At 41.6% G+C, this 7876-nt stretch overlaps 1 protein-coding gene across 1 annotated transcript in view; it reads left to right on the top strand.

Moving 5' to 3' along the window:
• Window positions 1-6135: 6135 nt before the first annotated feature.
• Window positions 6136-7876, top strand: part of Col28a1 (collagen type XXVIII alpha 1 chain) — a 175086-nt gene continuing 173345 nt past the window's right edge. Inside the window, exon 1 of the mRNA XM_052173229.1 lies at window positions 6136-6249. The gene's annotated coding sequence lies outside the window, so the exon portion shown is untranslated. The remainder of the gene's footprint in view (window positions 6250-7876) is intronic.

The following is a 7876-nucleotide window of genomic DNA, read 5'->3' as shown; positions in this document are numbered from 1 at the left end:
AAGAATCCATCAATGTATAATACAAACAACACAAATACCAGAAGGTAAAGTCTGATTGAAAACTAGCGTATAGTTTCTCCATCAAAAGCAGGATTTAGGGCTGAGGAGAGAGTTTGCAACACAAGTGTGAGGTCCTGAGCTCAGATCTCCAGAAACTGCAGGAGAGCCAGCGTCAGCAGTAGAAGGAGAAAACAAACACCCAAGGCACGCCTTGCATCTGCATGTGCAGTGTGGTGCGCAGGCGCTGCATCCGCACACGTGGGCAAAGTGAGCATTCCTTCCCGGCTCTGCCTCAGTTACCCGGTAACAGGCAGGCATGTCTGACTCCCTGTAAAAGGGGACACTCCCTTCCCTCTCTGCCCCTTAGCTGCCCATTCCCCTGCCTCCTCTCTCTCCATGGGTTCCTGGCCTCTTCTCCTCCCCTCCCTTTCTCTCCCTCCTGTCCACCTCCCTCCTTTCCCCTTCTCTCCCCCCTCCTCTCCCCTCTTTTTCTCTCTTCCTTTCTCTCTACTCACTCCTCAACTCCCCTCCCCATGCCCTAAATAAACTCTGTTCCATACTATATCCATCTTGTGGCTGGTACCTGGGGGAGGAATGTGTCAGCATGTCCCTACAGAGGAACCCTCTTGTGCCTCACTGTGCCGCTACCAAACAGATCTTTGTCTGTCTTTCTGTCTTTCTTTCTTTCTTTCTTTCTTTCTTTCTTTCTTTCTTTCTTTCTTTCTTTCTTGCTTGCTTGCTTGCTTGCTTTCTTGCTTTCTTGCTTTCTTGCTTTCTTTTTCTTGCTTTCTTTCTTGCTTTCTTGCTTGCTTTCTCTCGCTTTCACTCTTTCACACAACACACACACACACACACACACACGCCATGTATGTTCATACGCACAAAGTTATTTTTTAAAGCATGAGTCAATCGTTAACCAATCTGGTCTTCTCTCAATAAGTGTTGGAAGAAAAAGTCAAGAGTTCTGTCCATTGCCTGAAGGGAATCATCCAGTTAAAAATGATCGTTCAAATCTAAGATTTATCCAAATTCCTCCTTTGGGTACTTATTAGAAAGGAAATTTGTCCATTTTTCTTTTTTGGAGATAACATCCCAATATTTTGATCTAAAGTTGTTGGCTTTGATAGGGAAGAAACAACATGGAAGAAGGAACCATAAAAGGGTCATTTTAGTAGTCACAATAGTGTTGTGGGAATTACTCAAGCTGGGAACCAAATGCTAGAAGATGAAGATGTATTAGGGGATAATGATGTAAGAAAACAGTTGTGTCAAATCGCTACACATCTTAGTTATTCTAAAAAGGACGTTTCTAAAATAATAGCAATAACAAAACAAAAGTTGAGGGCAAGGAAAGGGTTAAGTCATTCAGAATTTACTGAGGAAGCTGGGACTGGAATCCACAGTTCCAGATTTAGGCAATGCCCCATTGCCCAAACTTCCTCGCCAATGACAGTTTTCATTTCCTTAACATATTTGGAGGATTTTAATTTTTCTCTTTGCTGACAAATAGGACCAGTACTTTCTTGATGTTCCTCCGGTTTACTGCAGAAGGGCACAAGAAAAGGCCCAAGCCATATTCTTGGGGCCAAGAAGCACAGTGAGCCCTGGAAGCGTCAGAGCTTTGGAGCAGTTGATAGAAGTCTGGCCATACCAAGTTTTCTACTGGAAGAATAATTAGCAAGGGACTTCTAATGGTTTTCTAAAATGCTTAGGGAGATCTCTGCCTTTTCTGTTCTCAGTCACAGCTGCTGGGCTCTTTGACACTATGGTGGGTGGTTCAAGCTGAGAGAGGAGCTTAGCATCATACCTTGCCTTAGTCTTGCCCCAGGTAGGTCCTTTGGATACAGCTTTCAGCTGATTTGTGACCATCTTTTAAAAATGGGTTTTTTGCATGTACATGTGTATACACATTCACATGTGTGTGCATGCAGCCATGCTTGTGGAGGCCTAGGCTTTCTGTGGTATGCCTTTTTCAACTGCATTCTATTTTAGTTTTTGAAGGAAGGAGATTCTCTAGACCTGAAGCTCACTGATTGGCTAGATAAACTAGCTAGTGTGTCCTGGGAATCCTCCTGTATATCCTAGCCATGCACTGATAGAACAGATATATCCTTTGCAGAGACTCCGGGGTTGCAATTCAAATTCACACACTCTTTACTCAACTACCTCCTCAACTATATTTTTATTTTTAAGTTTGAAAGCCTTATTTCCTGTTCATCCTAAATTATTTTTTTAACCAAGAAATAAATGTAGAGTCACATGCAATTCTAAATTAATAATAATGATAATAATGATAATTAATAATGATAATAATGCTACTGTAGTGCCATGTAGTCTGTTCTTAACAGTGCCCAACTGGCAGCATCCTGAAGCACTTACAATGTCACAGGCAAGGTATTGACATTGATAGCCATGCTGCAGCCATTCTGTCACCACAAAAATTACTCTTGTTGTCATTTATAAATATGTGGACTTCCTTACCTTTACCCATACTGGCTCTTGAGAATCTCTGCTAAACACTACTTTACTGTTGCAGGATATTTGATCCCATTGTGAGCCCTGAGATTGTGTTATTTGCTGAAGAACCTGTTTCCACTTGTGTAGCACAGGCAGCCTTAGCACGCACCCTTAATTCCTGTGACTGAAATACAGAAACACCCTTAGTACACATCTTTAATCCCAAACAATAAAGGTAAAGTTAGTTAGTAGAAGGAAGCACCCATGCTGCAAAGTGATATCTAATTGAGTGGCAGACAGAGTAACAAATCAGAGAAAGATTTGACAGGATAGGATATGCCCAACTCTCACAAGAAGAGAGAAAAGGGAAGCTACTTAAGAGAGAGCATCGTAGAAACCAGAGGGGGAAGTTTTACAAGGACAGTTGTTCAGAGACAGGTTGCAGAGAGAAAACAAGCTAGACACAGGCAAAGACAGAACAAGCCAGAGAATAAGGAGACAGAAGATTAGAACAGACTGCCAGGATTAGCATTAAGCCAAGCAGGACAATTCAGAAGAAGCTGAAAGATGTCAGATTGAATCAGTCAGCTTGGAGAGGAGTTTTGAGTCAGATGTGCTGAGCTGAACCAGCCAGCCATAGTTCAGAAAGAACAAGAAAGGGTGAGCTTTTTCAACAGAAAGTCCCAGAGAATGAAAACATTCTAGGCCTAGATAAGATTGTACAGAGTCCAGAAGCCTCCAGGACTAGACCTAGGTTTGGAGATGGAAGCAGTGAGCCTTGGAGATAATTACATCCAGAGGATAAAAGATGTTCAATCACTCCCCACTCCCATGATGTTCAGATTCATGCCGGTGGAGTATAGGTGGTGAAATGTGTGTGAAACACAGTATTTTGACTGACGCATGCTTGGTGATCTTGAGAGGATGTACTGTTATAATAAGGGCATTAATAATGCTATCTATCCTAAAAATGGTAATTGTAGGACCTGAAAAATGGCTCAGAAGGGAAAATCTTAGAAGGTAGCATAAGCCTGGCAGCCTGGGTTTTATCCCTAGAACCCATGAAAAGATAGGAGAGAACTAATCTACGAAGTTATTTTCTGACTTCTAAATATATACTGTGGCATGCACACACCCATCACACATAGACAAATTAATTCATGAAATGAATAAGAAAACTATTTTAAATAGTTGTATTAACATATATCACCTTCCCCAATAATCATGACTTATGGATCTCAGAGGACGCCTGTATAGAGAAGTCTGTCACTTGTAGAGGTTGATTGACCGTGGACTGGGTACATAAGTTAGAAAATAAGAAAAAAGACAAAGGGCCAGTTGCGAAGACCCCGTTCTGGGATAGGCATCTGAGAATATCAACCACTATAAATAAAACGGTAATGACAAACCCAAGTTCTTGGCCAGCCACTTGAAAAGGCCATGGCCTGGAAGGAAAGTATTTAGGCAAGGAAAAGTTCTGTCAGGAAAGACAGCATTCAGAAGATGGGGCTATCACTAGCAAACGCCCATTTTGCTTAGGGCCTGAAGGTGAAAGGCTCAGATAGGAATTTTAGGGAGGTATGTCAGATTGGTGGGTATCAAGATAGTGACAAACATTCCTTTTTTAAAGATTTATTTATTTAATTTATGTATGTGAATTCACTATGGCTGGTTTCAGGCACACCAGAAGAGGGCATCAGATCACATTACAGATGATTGTGAGCCACCATGTGGTTGCTGGGAATTGAACTCAGGACCTCTGGAAGAGCAGTCAGTGCTCTTAACCGCTGAGCCATCTCTCCAGCCCAATAGTTATAAACTTAAGTGGTCTGCTTTTCATAATGCACAAACTGCTATGTCCTGCCAGGGTCACTAGATGTCCTGGCTTATTTATTTATTTATTTATTTATTTATTCATTCATTCATTTATTATTGGCTATTTTGTTTATTTACATTTCAAATGTTATCCCCCTTCCCAGTTTCAATTCTGAAACCCTCCCATTCCACCTCCCTTCCCCCTGCCTCCATGAGGGTGTTCCTCACCCGACCACTGGCGCCCTACTGCCCTATCATTCATCTGTGCTGGGGCATTGAACCTCCACAGGACCCAGGGCCTCCCCTCCCATTGATGCCAGACAAGACCATCCTCTGCTACAGATGCAGCTGGAGCCCTGGGTCCCTCCATGTGTACTCTTTGGTTGGTGGTTTAGTCCCTGGGAGCTCTGGGGGGTCTGGTTAGTGATATTGTTGTTCTGGCTTGTTGGTTAAGAACACTGACTGCTCTTCCAGAGGTTCTGAGTTCAATTCCCAGATGGTGGCTCACAACCATCTGTAATGGGATCTGATGCCCTCTTCTGGTGTGCCTGGTTTCTTTAAATGTAAGAAAAAGCTAATTATTAGAAAGTCTTGTGCTGGCTGGGCATGGTGGTATACACCTTTAAGTTCAAGGCTGGCCTCAAACTCAGAGATCCTATGCCTCTGCCTCCGCCTACGCCTTCGCCTCCACCTAAGTGCTGGGATCAAAACTGTACACCCATCAGATTCTGAAAGGTATCTTCAATCTGAGAACATGGGAAAAATGATTCCCTGGTGAGGTGGGAAGGCAACTGTCACTAGAAAAGATAGAGAAATGCAGCTTTTCATAGAACAATTGTAACCTGCTAGGTGGCTCCAGTCAGCGGTGACAATTCCAGCACCGTCAGCCAATGGGAGCATCTGTCATCTCCAAAGTTAGCAATTCTTGAAGTTAGCAATTTTTAAAATCGGCTGAAAGAAGCAGAGCTGGAGAACTTGTTTAGGTTCCTCCCCAAGTTACAGTTACAGTTAGAAACCATTGTGCCTTTCTGCAGGGGGCTGGGGTGGGGGGATAGGGGGTAGGGGGGTGGGGGTGTGTGTGGAGCAAGACCCTTAGAGAGGATGGGGGCAGGGCTAGAACTGAACTAAATATTACCTAAGCTTTCTTTTATAAAAATGTTTTCAAGAATCAGAAGTAGAAAGACTAGAATGACTAACAACTTCATGCTCATTATTCAACCTCGAGAATTATTAATCTGCTAATTTTCTTTTCTTTCTTTCTTTCTTTCTTTCTTTCTTTCTTTCTTTCTTTCTTTCTTTCTTTCTTTCTTTCTTTCTTTCTTTCTTTCTTTCTTTCTTTTTTGGTTTTTCAAGACAAGGTTTCTCTGTGTAGCACTGATCATCCTGGAATTCACTCTGTAGACCAGGCTGGCCTCGAACTCAGAAATCCGCCTGCCTCTGCCTCTGCCTCCCAAGTGCTGGGATTAAAGACATGTGCCACCACTGCCCAGCATTAATCTGCTCATTTTCTTAAAAAGATTTTGACCCTGAGTCTGCTGTCATTTATATGACTCCACAATGTGTCTCACAGCTATTCTAACCGGTGTCTCAGAGAGCAAACCCCAGGCCAAGAGAAAGGGAGAAATAAGACCAGGACAGAGTGTAAGAAACACAGGCAGATCGTCAATCGACACAATGTAGAAAATTTGCTCACTTTCTTTTTCTTTTTCCTTTTTCAGAACAGTAGCCTGGAAAACACAGACTTACTTTAAAGGGACGCTGCTCCTTTAAGTTGCTTACTGATCCCACCCAGATCCTGCACCTTGGCCAAATGCCTGACCACTCTAGTAAACAAGAATAAGAGATTGAGAAAAAAAATTCAAAAGCAAAGACAATTATTTCTCAGAGCACCATATCAAATAGCTAACTCTATTTAACAATAGTCCTAGCTTGGGCATCTGCCGCAGCTGTTCTTTCTTGGCTGACAGACTTCCTAAGGTAAGACAGAGATGCTTGGTTTTAATTCCTCAACTCAGAACCATCTAGGAACTGTGCAAGGATAAGGCTGATATTCTTGTATGTGAAGAGAGCTTTGAAAACTTTGCCCTCTGCTGTGACTCAAAACCAATGGTTAGATAAGCATGAATAGTGGCTAAATATGTAAATGTAAAACTAAATCTTAAAGCTACTTAATGTTTCATTTTGCAAATTTTATTCTAAATTTACAATCTACTAAACTGTACCACAATAATGTTAATACCTTTTGGGGGGAACTTTTTAAAAATTTGAAATGGATTTCTACAATTCAAGATTCATTTTAGGCTATTTTAGCATTTGACTGATTTAGAAATTTGAATAAAAAATATTCAATTTTTTCTGTGTAGAAAACAGGAAAATATAAATACTGAGGTAAAATTATTAAAATCTACAAAAAAGTGTTTTATTTCTGAAAAATTATAAAATAGAAAGTCTCGTGAATGTATTGACCTGAAATAAGATTTAGGCAAAATACAGCATTTGGCAAAAGAGCTGCCTTTTTAAATAAAATTTAGCCCTTATTAACATAGAGATTTTCATTTCTTTTATTTAACTAATTGCATTTTCTATCTCTTCAAATCATGTGCACATCTTTCTAAAAGGTAAGAACTATTAAGAACTCGGGCAGTAGGACCTGCTGAAAGCGGTTAGGAGTGGATGGGCCCTCACAGAGGCTAACAGAGTCAGGTTGTTCACGGAGATATGGAAAGGCTAGAGAGAGAAAAATAAAGCCAAGAGGATACTCTTCAGACCCCACAAGAAAGCAAAAAGCTTTGTGTCAGGTGCCTAGTCATCAAGAGCTTCAGAAGAAATTCTTACACGAAGATATTATTATTGCCATGCGTAAGTGGACTGTTGTACACATGAGGATTAAATTCAGTTCTCTAAGGCAAGGAAGCTACATGTTCAGTTCTCTGTTTTAAGAGAGAGTAAGGCATTATTTGAATCCAATATTTCCAAAATCCTTGTTTTTCACCTCCCCTCCCAGTTTCTTAGGTCCAGAATGTCTTGAGCTGTTTCTCCTGGTATGGGTGAAAGAAAGAAAAAACACCTGTATAACATTAAAGATGTGTTTTCCCTCTGAAAATGCAGAAGCAGCTGCGTTTGTCTACAGGACTTTCCCGTTACACTAAGCTTCAGAATTAAAGAAGTAGCTCTTTCATGTTCTCCTTGGCTAAAACAGGGGAGCCGTTTCTGTGTTCTATTTCCTTAGCTCAGTTTGTGGGGTTTTTGTTTTTGTTTTTGCTTCGACTACCCACTGTCTTCACATCTTAGTATACCTGCTCTGAAGCTTGGTTGACATTTAGCCAATTTCTCTGCTAGCCGTGCTAGCACGGGCTAGCACAGGTGCTTGTTCACGCAGAAGTGACGTTCTGTTAATAAACTTCCTGCTGCCTGCTATTTGAGGAAGAAACAGCGGCCTGAAGCCAGCCTTTGCGCTATCTCCAACCTAACAGTCTTGCTTCTTTGTGTGTGTGTGTGTGTGTGTGTGTGGTGGGGGGAGGGCGGTTAATCCATCTGCCTGTCTGAAAGAAGTCAGTCTCTCAGCTCACCCATCACTGCCTTTGCACGGTTTCCCACCCTCTAC

This window comes from Apodemus sylvaticus, chromosome 2, assembly GCF_947179515.1.
Source record: "Apodemus sylvaticus chromosome 2, mApoSyl1.1, whole genome shotgun sequence".
Classification (NCBI taxonomy): Eukaryota; Metazoa; Chordata; class Mammalia; order Rodentia; family Muridae; genus Apodemus; species Apodemus sylvaticus.
The sequence above is the reverse complement of the archived record's forward strand: the minus strand, read 5'-3'. Positions and strand labels throughout refer to the sequence as shown.